Genomic DNA, 19,502 nt, shown 5'->3' with positions numbered 1-19,502 from the left:
TACCAAATTGTCTTTTTTTCATCTTCGGAACATTGCTCGACTGCGCCCTGTCTTGACAATGTCTGCTGCAGAAAAACTTCTGCATGCTAGTGTTTCCTCCAGACTTGATTATTGCAATGCCCTACTTGATGGGGTGTCAAAGAATACTGTCCAAAAACTCCAGCATGTACAACATTCAGCGCTAGGGTGTTAACCAGGTCTTGCTCCAGTGAACATATAACCCTTGTATTAAAATCTCTACACTGGTTGCTGGTCAAATTCCGTATTGATTATACAATTTTATTGTTGACTTTTAAGGCCAATAAGGAAATTTCTCCCTCTTAATCTCTGACCTACTGTCAAATTACAGTCCTGGGACTCACTCGTGCTCGAGATTCGAGTTTCTGAGTCCCTGTCTGTTTTTAAATCTCACCTTAAAACACATTTATTTAAATTGGCATTCTTTTAGATTCTTTGTTGTTTTTATTTTCTTGATTTTTAATGTTGTTAGTAGTTTGTATCCAATTCTGTATAGGTCATGAGTTTTGTTTTATTGCTATTTTACTTGTCTTCCCTTGCTTTGTTAAGCGCTTTGTGATAATCCTTTATGAAAGGCACTATATCAAATAAAGATTATTATTATTATTATTATTATTAATAAAGTATATTAATGATTTACTGTATGTGGTGTATGCTAAAAAATATTCATAGCAAGGCAGTTTTCCAGATGCAAAAAAGGTAAACGTGACATACAGGTGGACAAAGTGTACGGACAGACAGACACCCCCATGCCCAGAATACCTCAATAATATTCAATAACTAAATAAAGTTGAGACTAAGTTTAACCCCAATTGGATAATCAGTTTTTCTTGTGGTGGATGACAAGAAGAACAAGGGAGCTAAGTGGTGTTGGGACTGATCCAGGCCTGGGTCCCAATCCAGTAGAATGAGTCCACTTCACAAAACAAACACAGTACAATATGAGAAGCAGGCTGGGGGTGTTCAGGTCAGGACTGAGATGCTCTCGCTCCCTTTCTCTCTCTCTCGCTTGCAGAGCTGTGAGCTCCCATGGCGCCTGCCTGCCTGGTGGCACTGTGTCTGATACTGTGGGTGCTATTGTCCCTTTCATCAGCAAATAAACAATAAAACTGAACACAAAATCCAAAGATAAGAAGAAGAGCATTGCTTCAAGATCAAAGGCACACAATAAACAAACAGCATAAAGAGTCAGCTGGCAAGCATAGCAACAGCAGCCTGCCACCGAGTGGAGGCGGCACCTGACTGACTTTTTTTTTTTTAATGAATATATAACTAGAGGACTCATGGAATTTACCTGCCATCACGCTATGGTTATACCAGCAGCAGCTATTAGACCCAACGATCCTTTGGCCCTGACACAAGCAGGGTTTTTGGTTCCAAATGCATCTCTCATGCTATTTGAAACCAATACATTAGAAATCCTTTTGGCAGGTGCATGTAAACAAGGAAATGAAGCCCTGCATTAAACATTATGTGTGTCTAGGGTGGGTCCCAATACCTGCTGCACGGAAAGAAGTTCACATATAGGGTAAGTCAAAGGTTAAGGCTTGCGAATGCTGGTAAGCAAACAGAAGTATGAAATGCTTATTTTAACAAAGGTTTTGCTTTTTATCAGGACAAGCCTGTTGCCACAAATGGGGATCCTTATGCACTGATCATGTCCGTCTGCCTGTCTGTCACACTCTAAAAGGTGAACACGATAACTGCAATGATTTTGTACCAATCTTCTTCATCATATTATAATGAACAGTGAAAGTAGACTCCACAGACCATAATGCAGTTCACAGATTCTCGGTTTATTATAGCAAATTACTGTAGCGACAGATAGCTCTCACTTTTCAACCCCCGCATTCCCACAGACACTCACATAAAAGGACATACAAATGCAAGTAAAACAGTACAACCAATCATAAAACATTGCCCTTTACAGTAAATACAAAGTACATGGTGATTACAAACTTTACCACATCAATGATACGGTGCGTTGATGTGATAAACTTACTTTCTAATCACCCTGTACTACATTAAACATATCCCATCCAATCACAACCAGTTGCCAGATGCGCTCTGTTGCTACAAATGAAGTGCATACTGCACGTGAACTAAGGAAGCCTGGTGTATGACTTTAGCGGCAACAGTCCAGCCATACTCCTGGCCACAAATAATAATGCTGCCCACACTCACCGTTACAAAGCCCCGAAAACAGCACGGTGGGTAAAGGCGGCGCTGTGGCCGGGGAATGGCAATCTTAGGTGGGTTCTGCACTCTACGGCACTCTACGGCGGTCTGCGGTCTGCAAGGTCCTGCTGATCCGGGCGATCGCTGTTCCATCCCCGACAGGGAGTGAGCTGGTAACCTCCCCCACATATTCCAAAACTCGTCAAGGTCCCAGCCATGCACTGTCCAGCTTGGGGCAGCGTCCACGTTTACACCTGGTGCTGTAAACCCAGACCATCTCCCAGGCAAGAAAGTGCCTACCACTTACCCGAGTGTCATACTGCCTTTTTTGGCGGCAGCCTGTAGCTGGCTGCAAGCAAAATGGTGTGCATGCTCCAGCCGGTCCTATAATCGCCTGGTGTACTCTGAACCAGACAAATCAGCCTCAGCACCCGGTGGACGGCCAAACACTAGCCCAGCCGGAAAGAGAACCTCCCGGCCAAGCATGAGAAGTGCCAGCATGAATCCAGTTGACCAAGGAGGATCCAAGGAGGAGAACCAAGACAAGCCAGCTACTAGATCCAATGACTCTGCGATGCAGGGCAGGAGGAGGAGTCCTTGTGGGTCACCTCATTTAGCCTCCGGTAATCCACGTAGAATTGCCACTGTCCATCTTTCTTTGGGACCATGATGACTGTTGATGTCCAGGGGCTGTCGGACGGCTCAGTAAGGTCCGCCTTGTTCATCTCTTCCAATACATTCTCCACTGCTTCTTGCAGTGCCAGGGAAAGGTGGTGGTGGCGCAGCTTGACTGGGGTCACAGTCCAAGTGTTGATGTCATGCTGGGCCAAGTGCGTTCTGCCTGCCTCCTCGGGTTTGGTGACAAACCTGCAGCAGTACCTTAGCAGCAGCTCCCAAAGCGGCATCTTCACAGGCAGGCGGTGGTGACGTGGCAGTGCTGGTTTGCTGGCATTTAACTGGTCCGGGCCGGGCTGATTGCTCCTCCTGTTTTCACTCTACACCTGCTTCCTGGGTCCCCACATCTCCTCCCATGGCTTCTTGTGTATCATTTCTATGCTGATGGTGCCCAGATCTTCCTCTCCTTTCCCCCCTCTGACTCTGACATTTCGTCCCATATCTCTACCTGTCTCTCGGCCATCTCCTCCTGGATGCACTCTCATCATCTTAAACTCAACCTCTCCAAATCAGACCTAATTTTCTTCCCCCCCTCCCCCACTGCTGATCTCTAGCTCTATTTCTCTTGAATCCACCACACTCTCTCCCTCCTCATCCACCAAGAACCTCGGTGTCACCCTCGACCCCTCCATCTCCTACTCTCAGCACATCTGTACTCTGGCACGCTTCTGTCACTTCTTCCTCAACAATGCAGAATTCACCCCTTCGACACCAACTACTCTACGCAGCACCTAGTTCAGGCCCTGGTACTGTCCTGCCTTGACTACTGCAACTCCCTCCTGGCCGTCCTCCCTGCTTCAGCTATCCATCTGCTCCAGATCATCCAAAACTCTGCTACTCACCTTGTCTTTTCCCTTCCTCATTTCTCCCACGCTACACTGTTGCTCCGCTCCCTCCACCTATTGCCGCTCGCATCCAATTCAAAACTCTTGTACTCGTCTACTGCTGTCTTGACCTTTCTGCTCCCTTCTATCTCCAGACTACTATTTCTCCCTACACCCCCTCTTGCCCTCTCTGCTCGTCCGCCACCAGCGGATTAGCTGTACCCCCCTTCCGCTCCCCCGTTTCCAGAGCCCGCTCCTTCTCCACCCAAGGCCCCTCAGTGGTGGAAAGACCTACCCACGGATATGAGGACTGCTCAGTCCCTGACTGCCTTCCGGTGCCAAATACCTTTACTATAAGTTTAAATGCTCATAGTCGAATTTGCTCTTAAACTTAATTATTTACTGTACTCTTTATTATGCTCTTATTTGAATTTGCTATTATTTTCTACATATTGTATTGTATTTTATAACTGCTCTTTTCGGTAATGTGATATATTGTAAAGTGATACTTTGTATTGTGATATTTTGTAACAACTGTAAGTCGCCCTGGATAAGGGCTTCTGCTAATAAATAAATAAATAAATAAATAAATAAACAAACATTTTTTACTTATTTATTTTGGTGTAGTTTATTCCTTATTATTATTATTATTATTACTGCCAATTTCTAGAAAGGTATTTCAAGGAATGGTGCACCCTATGTAAGCGTTTCAATATCGTGCCTCAGTTGAATGTCCCATAAACACTCCAAGCTGTCTGTAGTTTGAGAACGGCTGCGCATTAATTTCTTCACCCCTGTGGCCGATTCGCTCTTCTTTCCCTTGACCCAAGTGAAGAATTCCAAGGCGTGGTTTGCAATAACTAGGAGGAGTTGCGCGACTTATCAAACAGATACAAGCGCGGGCTGTGATATGAATGGGGCAAGCTGGTGGAGTATCATATTATTATTACCCAAGTAGTTGTGCTCAGCATTGCAGACTGAGAAGCGCTGTTAGTTACTGCACCACCACTCACTGTATCATTATGGAGTTAAAATACCGATGGTGTTTTGCTTCCACACTCATGGGACTCTAGTATCTCAGCAGCTTTATGGAAGTTTTTTTGTGAAGGTAAGAATCAGAGTTAAAATACACATTTTGTCGATAGCCTATTGTATGTCTGTGATCAACACACTAGGCACGAAGGGTCACCTGCAAATTTGCGGTGTTAAGAATGGGTTTTGGTTTTAAATGCTCACAGACCGTACGTGATTGAATTTGGAACTGTAGAAAACGTCTTTTCGTTTATAATGGGCAGATGAAGTTCCAGCATAACAAGGCATGGAAATTTATGTTTTTAGATGTGTGTACCGGTGGATACACGTCATTGTGGTTAAGAAGAGCGGTGTAAAGTTTCACGTTGTTGCTGTCTGAAGATCCATAACGTCACGACAAAGCATTTCTCCATTGCTGTCTTGTTGTTGTGTTTATGGACGATAGCTACTAGTAAAATTATGTCTTAACAACATTCTATCAACAGTTTGTATGCTTGAAGCTTTCCAGTTATTTTCATACAGTTCATTATCATCTGCGCACTACTGTACTATACGTATTTGCAAATATTTCTTAAGGTAATAGTATTTTTAAAATATTTACAGAAATATTTGGAAATTTGTCAAATATGAATGGAATTGTTAAAAAAAACAAGTTGTGTGCTAGGTATACTGGTCTGGTCTATTTGTAAACATCTGGAAAAAATAATGCAACTTCACTTCCAAATTCTGGAAAACATTCCATATTTGAATTGTACTGTTTACCAAATTCTGCCATTTGTCTTTATAATGACATTTTCCACACAAGAAAGGTTTGTTTTAAAACCTGTAGTATTTCTAGAGGGAGGACTGTCATTGCTGTATTCCTGGCTAGTTGAAGCCTTTGGCATGCTAAAATCCTTTGACATGCAGGCCAGTGTAATATTAAGAGTGGGGCATGCCAAAGAAAAAAGTGAGGATGTTCTACTTCCTCTCCTTCACTGTGCATGAATTAGAGCTTTTGTTTTGGGAGAATGCAAATTTTGTTAACTTTTGTAGCTGCATGTATTGAAGTGCAATTATACATTGAATACGGCTGCACCTGGACTGCCTGTCTTTTTCGTTTGCCTTAAAAATAAGAAGTAAAATGTTAACTGGCACTGTTTTAAACAGTGAGAGATTAAGGGTTAGGGTAGTATGCATATTTATTAGAACACCTCAAGATTTGTCCTTTATATCCTTCATATACCTACCTGCATGAGAATTCAATTTTTCGCTTCGTGATCGGTGATATAGAAACAATTGCCACTCATTTGTGAAATGTTGGACCACTTTGTGCTTAAATTAGGCATCTTAACTTTTCTAGTCTTGTGTATATTACCATTTGTGTCTATGTGTTCCTTTTCTCTTACCTGTTAGTCATCAGTTAAATTAGACAATCACTCCTATTTTCACAATTTTCCAAGATTCAGTTACAGTGGTTTGATGTCATATGCACAACAAATCAAAATAACAGACGTATAATGGGGTGTTGTAATAAATGTGCACGCTACTGTAGCTTCAGATTACATTGTAATTGCCTTTTTATATTTAATTTACCAGGGTGCGTGCAATCATTTCTGTTGCTCCTATGTTGCGTTGCCATTTGAAATCTGCCTTCACCTGGCTTTGAGCTTCACTGGAGAATCCTAAGTGCCAGGCTGAACTTCTGCATTCTATTTAAATCATGTGACAGTGTGACCTTTCTGTCCCTTTCTGCCTGTAGTGGAGGCTCATCAGAGATGACGTGGTCTGATTCCTGGTTTTAATTGTAGTAGCAACTTAAACCCTCCTGCCCCCTTGCTGAAGCACTGCTAGTGAGTGTGCTCGATTTTGAGTGAATTGTTGAACAATGGAAATTGCGTCATTCGGTTTTGCATTCAATTTTCTGAATGAGATTTTCAGATGGATGAGAAAAAAAAGAAATCCATCACAACAGTAGGAACATTTTAAGAACATCTTGATAAAGTCTTCCTCTGCATTTCTGCTGATTGGAAACACCTTTCAGCGTGTACCAGTATACTATTATTATTATTATTATTATTATTATTATTATTATTATTATTATTATTATTGTGAATTGTTATTATTTAAATTTTGTATATGTGTTCGTTAAAAGAACAATGTTTTATTATTCTTGTTTTACAGTGTGGATGGGGTTAAAGTCCCCATCCATCGAAACTCGTGCGGAATGTGGCCATCTCCAAATTGATTAAGTGATTACCAATTTGGAGATGGCTACGTATATAAAAGCATAGCAGCCGCTCATGGGGGGGGGATAAGAGGACCGAGAGAGAGTGAAAGAGAGATCAATCTCAATGTAAAACAACTGCAGTCTGGCTGGCTGCACTCCAGACGATATTTGTTATGTATTCCCATTGCATTGTGACCGCGGGAGCATCAGTACAGTGATATATATATATATAAGTTTCATATTATGATGCCTCTGCTCTTTCTCTGGGAACAAATCTAGTTGTTGGTGTTGTTTTTTGTCTGTTATTGTTTGTTGGAAGTCATATTTATATTATTTTAGCCCTTCCCCAGCAGTGTTTATTTTCCCCAGCGCAGATACACTCTTTCACTTTCTTTTCGCCTGTACTGTATATAATTATTTTGTTGGTCATTTATTTAAGTTGAGTAAATGAAGTCGATACGATGTGCTTGATTTTCGTCTGCCTTTCTCCTGCCTTAACAACTTTGTTTAGAAAACAGTTTATGCAAAGTATGTCAGTGACATGGTCTTGAAATCTAAATGCTATATTCATGTTGTATACAGTGCATTTTTAAACATACACTGGCAGTGTGTAACAGTTAAGTATATTAGAATAAGCTATGATGGGCTACTGTTTTCTTTTCAATGTTGGCAAGTGGAGAAAATGTGTTTAACAGCCGAATTGGTGTAAACCTGTTTAGACTGCACTTGTAGATCTCAAGATCTACCCCTCCTACTATGCACTGGACTTGGCTGATTTAAGCACCATATTACTGGACCCTCAACTAATGCACTATCCTTGCACCATTGCACTACTATTATGTCATTGTTGATTAAACCTGCTGTAATCCTAACTTGTTATATCCTATCTCATACTGTATTTTAATAGTATTATTTGCACTTACTGTATTCAAATATTAATCTTGCATTATAACCCTGTACTGCCCTGTAACACTAGTCCCCTTGGATAAAGCTGTCTGCCAAATTAATAATAATATGAAAAATGTTGAACTATGCATGAACTATGCATGAGCTGCAGAGTCACTTACAATTACGTCTCACCCGAAAGATGGAGCACAAGGAGGTTAAGTGACTTGCTCAGGGTCACACAATGAGTCAGTGGCTGAGGTGGGATTTGAACCGGGGACCTCCTGGTTACAAGCCCTTTTCTTTAACCACTGGACCACACAGCCTCCTACTGGACCACACAGCCTGTTTTGAATAGAATGAGGAAGGCTGTTCATTACTGACACAAACGGTTCTCCAGACAAGCTCAAAGCAATCTAAATGTCTTCCTAGGCAATAAGGAAGTATAAAAAGAATTAAAATCCTTAAACTCCTGTGAAATTAGTTTCCTGTCACATCTCATTTATTTAGTGACGTCTGAAATAAATAAAACACATCCTACCTTTCGGAAGAGTCCAGTGTTTACCTGTGGTTTTGTGATGTACAGGGTCTCTCATTTTGTATGTGTAGTAAGTTTTTTTAAAATAATGATTTGGTGTTTAAAGGATTATTGGTTAGTATCCAATTGTAATTCCTAAGAGCATCTTCAAGAAATGCATGTTTTTCCTAGCTCTTATTTGAACCTTTTTTGACAGACCGCTGAGATTTGGCCATACTTACTGTAGAATGAATAACTGATGGCAAGAGACATTTCTAGTTAAGGAACTTTCTACATATTATTCTACAAAAGGATTTTTACTGACAGATCTCCTTTAGGTTTTTCAATGCAATTTTACTCAGAGCTGGTGAATTTTAAGTGATTGTAGCTACAGGTAACAAAATAATTCCATACATTTCCCCCATCCATTCACTATATATAATGTACAGTTTTGAAATAATTTAACAAACATGAATGGATCTGGTACTTCACTAAATACATCTTTATTTGAAAATCTTTCTTTCAGATCATTTTGAGACCTGGAAAAGGTAATTGTCCGCACCCCTTCCGGGCCTTCTTTCCTGTCAGTAACCAACCAGCTGCTTCCCCTAATGACTGACATGGTTTGCAGCCAGTAAGATGCTTTGATGCTTTGATGCTGCTGGGATGATATGACCAAGGAAGTAAAGCAGTATTAGACTTCCTGGAAGGCAAGGCAAGCAGAACATTGTTGAACCTAGTGTAAAACCAGGTGTCCTTGTTTACACAGTTCTTGAGTACCAATCAGTATAATGCAAGTGTGATTTACTACAGAACCTATGGTGATCAAACTAACTAAAACTATGATAGATAAAAAAAGAATTAACGTGTGTAATGGTTTAACTAAGTTTACACTCTGTTACAGATTTCTCCCAAACCAGCCCAAGATTGTATCTTTTTATAAATGTTATCAAAAGTTTGTAAATAAAATACAGTACAAAAGTAGGAAAGAAGGTTAATATTAAAATAGCACAAATCAGCACATTAATCCCAGTTAACAATAATAGTCAGGCACTATTTCTGCTGCGGTGTAAAAATGTGCATGTTATGTTAATCATTAAAAAAACATGGTGGTAACCTTAACATCACGGTATATCATGCAAGTTATAAAACAGAGAAAGACTGCTGTAAACGGCACTTGCTTTCACAGAATGATTTATGTTTTACAAAAAGCTGAAATAAGGCATAGCAATTTTAACATTGAATTTTTTTTTAATCAGAATTTTTAAACTTTAAAAGAACTCCCTAAAGTTGTACAATATGTATTATACTGCTACAGAGTGTATTATTCTATCATTCGGATCTATTCTGTGCTCAAAACAACATGGTGCTGTGGTTTGTTAGAAAAATTCTGATGTATAAATAAATAAATAAAGAAAGAAAGAAAGTGATTTGTTCAGTTGATGGTAAAAAGAATTAGGAGATTATCAGTCATATTGCTTAAAACATAAACATTTATAAATACAGGTTATAATTTAAGAGCTGAGAGAGTTGTTTAAAAATACATATAATAACACCATTACAAATGTATTCTAATACCAAGATGGATGTTATCGGATTTATATCTACAGTTCACGTGACATTGCACAAGTCAGCTTCCAATGTTATAAAGATTATTGCATATGTGGAGTTTATAAAAAAAAAAAAAAAAAATAGATTTCTTGACTTACCTGAAAAAGTTTGAATACTGTAAATAACCAGTTTAAACAAAACTACTTTGAGAATAAGTAGGCTATCCTGCTGCAGTCGCTTGTCTCTGCTAATTGAGACGTTGAAACTTGTATTCTGTGTTGACAGTTTCCTTCAAAACCATTATCAAAATACAGTATCAGTTCACAAAGGTAGAAGTGGGTGAACTGTTCAAGTGTGAGGCTGGGTGAGAAAGCTGAGTACTACTGAGGCATGTTTTGTACAGGACGTTGAATAAAAAGGGTGTACACCTGGGTAGTGTGTATGAATGCGCTGCTTGCAAGTTTTAATTATAAATAAAAAAGATTTAACAAAACAGAAACACTTTATAAAACAAAAAGGCACGTTGGCCAAAACAAATAGACAAACAAATAATAACTAAAACAAGTATGGTGCTGGTGTTGAACCAGCACACGTAGCAACTGTTTCTTTAGTTTTCTTCTTTTACCTCCTCTCTCTACTCCCACTCTCCAACCGCATATGCAGGTTTTTATACATGTGACCGTCTCCAAATTAGCAATAAATAAATGCATCTGTAGACAGTCACATTCTACACGAGTTTGGCACGGATGGGGAATTTTAATCCAATCCATGCTGCAAAATCACAATACTTTTTAAATGATAATATAACAAATAATATAATACACACATGGGCGGGATGTACCTGTCACACTGTTGTATACAGTAATTATGATATTTATATTATAGAATAACGGGAGTGCTGCCATGTATTGGACTGAAGGTTTGACTGGTTTTCCTACAATAACTTCCAAATCCTATTGGAGTCTGCTTCTTCAGTTAAACAGATGTTTTTGTTGGTATATTCTGTTTTTAATCCAAGCCTCGTGTGACTTTCAAGTATCCAAAATAAATAACAGATTTGAAGAGAGCAGGAATGGGGCTTTTCATTGCGTTGTCAGCTTTTCAAGGAGATTACAGCTTGACTTCATAAAAAAAATTATTGGCTATCATCGAACAGTTTCCTGTCCTAAAGCAATTTCTGCTTTGGCTGTTTCTTAATTCAAACCCCAGGATCATATTTTATACAACAAGCACTGATATTTCCATTACTGAATAACTTTTACATACTGTATTTGGTGAATATTTTTCTTACTGGAGATCTCATTTTGTAATCTATCTTGCATTCACTCAAATCCAGTGACGGAATGACCGGGCGAATCGCACCGTTCCAAATTATGCTGTGTTGCTAAGCAGAGCTTGATCAAATGAAAGGAATTTTCTGACATTAGATGTTACATACAGGTTTAACCCTTTAAGGACCAAGCGTTTTTCAGTGGGATGCTCCCATGGATTTTTTGGCTGTATTTGACTGTTTTCCTATAAAAAAAATCACTAAGGCCCTGTCCACACTATGCCTGTAAATTGTATTAGTTACCTTTAAACTGGCTTAAAAGTGCTAAATACGTTTAGCATCTACACTACACAGCGTTTTAATATCGTACTGGAGAACTGGACTCGAGACCACCTCAGGGTCTAATTAGATCGCATCAGGTAGTGCGGTTTGTCAGAAGTGTGGATGCTGTAATACCCAACTACATTTTTTTTGTGTATCCTCCAGTATCCCAAAATGCTTTCTGATATGTTTTGGTGCATGGACATTACAAATACAGTACTCAGAACAGGCGCCTGAAGGTGTTGAGAACAACTATCAATACTGCTGTACCATATAGTCCCTCCAGGATTCCGTGATCATGGAAAAAATCACGGAATTTGTTCTCTCTCGGAATTTTCAATTTTTTGCAGAAAAATGAAAACTCAAACATTTGCACCCTACTATCACTATACATGTCACTAGAGCGCATACACGCTATTTGTATAGTGAGAAGTATGGCGGGGTTTCAGTGCGAGCTTTAGTTCAGCCATGGAGAGATTCCTAAGGCCATCAGTGAGCTCTGGAAACAAATCTAAATTAGAACTGAATATAATGGCAAAAGATAGGACACAAATGCAAAATGCAAGTCCAGTATTTCTGATAACTCACTGTCATAGCTTCTGTTATATGTACATGGTGTAGTAACATGAATGCTCAAAAAGGAAGGGGGCGGCAAACTATATTAGATACTATCCGATTACTTGGGATGACTTAACATTTTTGTGAAAAATCCTATTTCCTTTTTTTTTGGTAGCACTTTCACATTGTGGCCTTGGTCAAAGAAACACAAAAGCTAGTTTATCAGCCAATCAGTGTCGCCTCTCACTGTTTCCAAGCGCTTGTCACAGCTTCCAAACTATTTCTATGTGCTGTCTTGATGTGGATACGTTTTAAAAGTACAACATTTTGGTGAACAACAAATGTTTCTAAAAATACCCTGTTACATGTGTACAAAAATTCTCCAAGTCTAGTACATATTTGTAAATCAGTGCATTTGTAAAATGTACCAGTGCTCATTTGAATCCCAGTGCACCACTACAATCTTATTCTGCTAGGCCAGTGTTGCGCAAAGTTTTTAAATGCTGCCCCCCTTTTTTAGCATACATTTTGTCGCACTGCCCTCCCCCATATTAAAACGTTAGACCTTAACTTTATATTTTAACAGGTGTTTTTTTTCCTGATTTTGTGTAAATTGCATATTTTTTTCTTCACCACAAAAAACTCCAGATTTAGTTAAATACATACGTGTATCACAAATTCAACATTTGAAATCAGTCTAGAAATCTTTTTTTTTTTTTTTTTTTTTTACACTTTGCGAGTAAACATTTAGCTGACATGTTAAACTTGGGTTTCTAACAAATAAATCGGTGAATTTAAATATTTTGTTTACACTTGGCAAGTCAACATTTAGCTAACACGTCTATCAAATAAATCTGTGAAAAAATAGACACATATATATATTTTTTTTTTAAACTTTGCGATTCAACATTTACTTGGCAGATAAATCTGAAAAACATTATCGTTCAGCAATGAAATCTTGGGTTTTCACAAAATAAAGTATGCACACCTAAAGCGAAGCGAACGACACAAAAACAGCACGAGTACAAAAAAATGATGTAGCTAGTCAGGAAAAGAAAAGACTCCTTTTGCTCCTTTTGTGGAGACGAAATAAAATAAATAAAAAACAAAAGAGCATGGGTACACCACACACTAAAAAAAAAAAAAGAAAGAGTGGGGAATATACCGGTTTCTTAAAGAGCTAGTGTGATTATTATTATTATTATTATTATTGGTCAACATTATTAAAACAAATAAGTGTCATTTTACAGAAATACGATCACACATTATATGTGTATATATGAGAGAGAGAGAGAGAGAGAGAGAGATGTATAAAAACACGTTATTCTCTGACCTAAGGGACCTTACAATACTTCCTAAGAGTTTTGTTGAAAATGATTGATGTTTGGGCCAATTACAAGACATTGTTTCACCTGAGTGATTTCAATGTCATAATAAACGTTTATTCTCAGGGTCTTCTATAAGCAATAATGGACACTACTTAAATACAAATTCACGTAACACAGGTTTCCTGTTTGTGCAAATAATTTTGGAGCTGCCTCAGGAAAGAAAAATTGAATTAAATGAGTTGCCCACTTGCCCTAGTTCGAACCGCTCTTTGTAAAGGATATTGGAACATGTATGAACTTGCATTCGTATTGGCACCTGTGTACTCTGTTTTAGTGCTGCTTTGGGACTGCTGATCCTATGATGCACTTCGATAGACACAGTGTTCGAGTTGCCATAGTGCTCATGCGTCAATGCCATTTCCATGAAGCAGCGTGTTATCCTTACAGACAAAAGTAGAGGTGTTGAAAGAGGTGGATAATGCACCACAACTGTAGAGGCAAATAGTCTGCGTTTCTGATTTGCTCAATCCACTGATGATGAGGACGCCTTGCTTTTGTGGTTTAAAAATGCCTGTGATCAGAATGGAACATGCAGGTTTCAAGTGCAGTTCATTTGCAATGTATATTTAAAAAAAAATTACAACCTTATTTTCAATAAAATTCACAGTACATTTATAACACTTTTCATTGTACTGTAATTGCAATTTGATTGTACTGACAGTATGCATTTGGCTTAGACTCCTGATAATAAGAATTACTGACACGACCAATTTCTTTCCTGGTCCCTTTCCTGTATCATATCAATATCAGGGACTACTGTGTATTTTTAATATACTCAGGCTGGACTATCTGTCCATTTTGAAACTCAATGAATATCTAGTCTGTGATATACTGTATACCTAAAGACCTCTTCACACCGGACGCGATGCGACAAGCGAATGTGTCATGCAACAAAAATTAAATAAAGCATGTATTTTTGATACGAGCCGTTCACACTGCCTGTGATGCGACGGGCGACACTGAAGCGATCTGAAAAAAATAGGATTGTTGTCTAATTTTTGTGATTTTGTCGCGCGGCAGCTAGGTAACTGACCCATGAGGAACAGCTTCCCTTGCGCGCCTTCAGTAAACAATGATGGAAGAAAAGATCATTCTTGCAGTATCAAAATACCCAGCTCTGTCCAATGAAGGACACAAAAATTAAAAAGACATGCCAATGAGAGAACATCTGGCAGTCCATTTCCAGGGAACTGGATACAGCTGGTGTGTGTTTCGTTTACCTTTACTGAAATAAGTATTCTGAAAAGCTATTATGTATTCTACATTTCTATTAGCTGTATAACAGGACTGTCATACGTGTGATTTTTTTCCAGCTGATGATACAATCAGAGGAGAGTCGCCTATCACATCGTGTGCTCCTGTCACCTCTGGTGTGAAAGGTAGTGTCGCAGCGAAAGTACAATTTTTATCGCAGGACGGTTTTCAATGCTCGGATTAAAATTAAATTGTTTAAAAACACTGTGGGGCTGTACCCCTTTGTGCAGGTTAGTAATTTCCTGCTGAAGGGACACGGCATATTGGAGCAAGTTTCACAGCTGGCTCAATGACAGCTCCGCAGTGGAAGCAGGAAAAGGCTGAGAAACCAACAGGAACATCTTAGGAAGGGAAAGAGGTATCACTGTACTTCCTTTTTTTTTTTTTTTTTTAGAACTATAGGTCAAGAGAAAACAGGATTCAGTACAGTTTGCTTTGTTTTACTTGCCATTCGCCATTGAAGAAATCCTTTCTACTTCCCTGCCCAGTCCTTCTATATTAGGAGAAAAAGGATAACATTTAGGGTATTGCTCATTTCAATCTATGTTTGAAGGTATGTGTTAATTGGAGCTTATGGATATGTTTTATTTTGAAGCGCTGAGGCATCCTGTAAGCTTCTTGAATTGAATAACTGTACAGATGGGAATCACAGTGTGTTCTGTAACTCAATAAAATACAGTAAACTGCATCGTGAACAAGAGAAGGGAACACAAGAGTAGACTGGTGTTCTTTCAGTGTTTATATATTTCATATTTTTGGTATTTCATCACCATTTATTGGTTACTAATCACTGCTTGGTGGGAAAAAAAAAACAGTTATATATCTACCAGATACTGCGGCAAATTACAATCTGACCAAAAACATCTTGCATATACAATATAGTCTTATTTATTTATTTGCTAAATTTCCCAGCTGTACAGTATCGTCTTTGACTTAAGAGAACAGGCAGGTGTACCTTTTTAGATTTTGTTCTCTCCCTCCCTCTCTCTCTCTCTCTCTCTGGTTGCTTAGTTACCTGTTGACACATGTCTGAATTACTCTGTCCCCACTCTGGAATGCAATAATTAAATTTAAACAGACCTGGGGAAATAGTAATAAACGGCTTGTTTTTGGAGGTGGAGATCATCAAATAATGTATTAATCTGTTGTGAACTTAAAATGATTGAACTTCTAGGCAAGCGGTGTCTTGAACTTGGACAGCAAGCTATTGGAACGTTGTAGTCTGGAATTGTGAAGTCTGTACAGCCCACTTAGACACTGAAATACAGTCTATAAAAAGTAAATGCAGTTGTGTGTTGCAGTAAAACCTGGATTATACAAACTTTTTTTGCTCTGTTGCCATAGAGAATGCACTTTTCAGATCTTAATCTTACAGACAGTGTGCTGTAGTACTGTACTGTATATATTTAAAGGTAAATTATTGTATCGTTTTAAGAGGTTTCTTGATTTTGGAAGGTCATCACAGCTGTAATTCGATTATCCGAACACCCCACGGACCCCAGTAGTTCAGATAAGTATATATTTTACTGTACACAGTGCTGCCCTTAACAAGGCTGTTGGGCACAGGGTACCTGTGTCCTTTACGCACTCAGGGTTTGTCGGGACGTGAAAAACAAGCACCTGAGAATGCATGGATTGAGCGGCCCTTTCTTGATGACTGCTTCCAAAGCATAAACAGTTGTGTTTAAAAGATGTTAGCGGCTGCTGACAGTAAGAAGTGACTAGAAGTTGAATTGATTTTTTTGCTGTCTATTTATTATTTATTTATTTCTTAGCAGACACCCTTATCCAGGGCGACTTACAGTCGTAAACAAAAATACATTTCAAGAATCACAGTACAAGTAATAATACAATTAAGAGCAAGATAAATACTAATGCTGCTAAGTTTAAGGGTCTACTGGTTGCTTGTCAATTCTTGGAAGAATTAATGGTAGTTCTGACGTTGTGTACAGGTATTTATTTATTTATTTATTTTAAATGACCGTAGCTATAGAGTAAAATAAAGAAATGTGGTAGTTTTAAATCTCCCTACTACTAGCTGATCGTATTAAATATGTTTAAAAAAATCAGCTCCCCTCGAGCTAAGTTTGATATTAATTATGTTGATGCAGTTTTAAGAAATGTAACAAAAGCAAGACTTCACTTTCCAAGAGCTCAGAGTTCTGGCACGGTGAGCAGAGCACGCATAGTTTGCAATATTAAATAAGTAAGTTAGCTAGTTTGGGGAACTAGTGAGGCAAGTGAGACCAAAACATTTATTTAAATAACTTATGGAGTATTTGGTGTCCTTTTATATCAAGAGCAGAAGGGGGTGTTTGGCTGAGTAGAATGGTTGGTTGTCCTTTGATCTTTATTGATAATAAAAGGAAGAAAAAAAGGTTTGTGTTCCATAATATCAAGACTTTGTACTTTATTGCCAACATTTTCACTAGGACCCCCAAAATTTCCTCTGGGACCTTCAGTTTTTTTTAGCGGAGAGCCCTGGACCCTCAATATGAAAAAGTTTTGGAGAGCCCTGCCTTAAGTATTGACCCCTCAATTCATTGCAAAAGATATTCACTGAGTAGCAGGCAGTAAGTGTTGACTTTGATGTAATGTAACATTAGGGTGGAAAAATCTGTGTTTTTGGTCCATATTTCCAGTTCTGAATCCAATCGAGCATTGCTGGGTTGAGATGAAGAGGTTGCAGCTGAAAAGAGGACAAGTTGAAAAAAGGAGGCAAGTTTTGAGCAGTTGAAACATATCTGTTAAGAAGAGTGTACAAAGATACCCCCCAGTTAAAAGCTTGTGCAAGCTGCGACAAGTCTTCTAGAAGCTGTGATCAATCCAGAGGAGGGCATATCAAATATTAATAACACTGATGACTAAGACTTTTCTTTACTAACACATTTGTATCTGTATTGACATTAAAAGCTGTTTGACCCCTCGTCAGTGGCAAAGAGGGAGTTTACACACAAACATGGTTAAATATTTATATTGCGCATGGTAACTCTACAAATAAGTTAATATAAATAATGAAACAAATAACTAGTTCACAACAAAGAATTGTCAGTAATACTGTCATTTCAATAAAAGCCATTTTGCAGCGGAGAAAAACTAACATGTCTAAAAATTCCCTTAGCCTCTGTCTCAGTCTTCTATCGCAAACAGTAATTGAAAGTTACATACAGTACAACCGTAAACACGCAGTTTGAAGCTTTTATCATTCTGAAATTGGACTGCAATTTGCAATTTGGGGGGAAAAAAAATAATTATGATTGTGTTATATTTATACCTTTTCCTACGTCGCTCTCCCCTTGCTGTTCAGCAATATTGGTTTTGTCTGCCATCACAAGCCTGCGTTGGTACTGTGCTATTGTGGATATGAAAGACCTCATTTTCACCACCTTCGGAAAGCGGAATGACCATGTGCGCTTTGAAGATGGATTTTTCCTGTTTTCCCAAGTCGGACAAGGACATTCTTGATATCAAAATAAAGGTAAGAGATTGAAGTTTAACCACGTAAGAATGTACCTCAGTCTTCAAAGATTCATGAGGTATGTTAATGTTAAACTCGCTGCAGCCGCTGACAAAGGGTGCATTTAAATGTAACTCTTTAGAAACATTAAAGTCAGATTGCTAAACGATTGCTGGAGTATTTATCAAGGTCTTTACACTAAAATGCATTATGTGCCATTTTATTGGGAAAGTATACTCAAACTCAGAATGGTAAAAAATTAAATTTTGGGGATCTTGGTAAAGCAGGACATGGAGTTGATGCTTTAATGTAGCCTATGTTACATTTAGTGCATTTATTTAAGAAAACACCTGCTTGAATGAAAAAAAAACTGTTGGTAGAGGTCAAGAAGACAGGCAATTTTGAACCAGTTACTGTGTAAGGGACTGTGGCAATGTGCCCCGCCCCTGTGTGCATTTGTGTGTTAAGTGTTGTATGTTGCGTGTGTTAATGTTGGTGTATAGAGATTGGTACACGGGATATAAACGGGTCTGTGTTTCACGTGTATTTAAAAATGTAGATTTATATTTAGGCACGAGGAGGGCACAAATCACTTCACGTGCTGGTTAAATGTAATATGTGAGCACGGGGTTGCACGTAATTCATTCACGTGCTGGGATTCAAGTGAATAATTAATTAGTAATTGAATCCCAGCACAACAGTATATATAGATGCACAGTTCTTTCACTCGGGGTTGGGTGTTCGAGAGTGGAGAACGGGTGAGGAGAAGGAGGAAAGTAGTAAAGGAAAGTAAAGTGAAATCTTTAAGTGTTGTACTCACCGTGTTTGTTTGTCTCTCCGTGCACCGTTTGTTAAGTGTTTAGTACGTTTTGTTTGTCTATTTATTTTGGTGCAAGTGCCGTGTCCTGTTTTGTGTTTAAAACTTTTTATTTTCTGTTCTGTTTAATTAAATGCTGAGCGAAAGCATTCGCTCAGCTTCACCAAACCACCCCTCTCTCTCTGTTTATTTCCTGTTTCCCGTCTGACGCCACCCACTCCGGCCGTCTTTGTGACAGGGACAATAACTATTTTTTCAATAGTTTTAAAACTCTTTCAGTGCCACACATGTTTGGTCCACTATGGCTACTCTAGACTAAGTTTTCTCCTTGAAATTATTTTGGTGGTTCACCAAAGATCTGTATCAATACTCCTGCTGTGTGTGTAACAGTGATTTTAATCAAAACAACAACAGTCTTGCTTTGATTTCTTTAAAACATTCTTCTGAGCTCTGAAGGAAGCGTGACTGACCATGTGAACTAGCAGCTGATGTTTGCGAAGATCATTTATAACGCTGTGAATACTGTACACGCACTGGAGAACTACCAT

The 19,502-nt window shown here is 38.6% G+C and overlaps 1 protein-coding gene across 2 annotated transcripts in view; it reads left to right on the top strand.

Annotated features, from left to right (window-relative positions):
• Window positions 1-4,528: 4,528 nt before the first annotated feature.
• The window catches only part of LOC117431725 (ankyrin repeat and fibronectin type-III domain-containing protein 1-like), a 256,983-nt gene continuing 242,009 nt past the window's right edge, over window positions 4,529-19,502 (top strand). The window contains exons 1-2 of one of the 2 annotated variants that reach the window (XM_058995967.1): window positions 4,529-4,803; window positions 8,865-8,886. The gene's annotated coding sequence lies outside the window, so the exon portion shown is untranslated. The remainder of the gene's footprint in view (window positions 4,804-8,864; window positions 8,887-19,502) is intronic. The other variant, XM_034053016.3, reaches the window with a different exon arrangement.

Source organism: Acipenser ruthenus, chromosome 22, assembly GCF_902713425.1.
Source record: "Acipenser ruthenus chromosome 22, fAciRut3.2 maternal haplotype, whole genome shotgun sequence".
NCBI classification, from domain to species: Eukaryota; Metazoa; Chordata; class Actinopteri; order Acipenseriformes; family Acipenseridae; genus Acipenser; species Acipenser ruthenus.
This window is presented reverse-complemented; position numbering and strand designations above follow the sequence as displayed.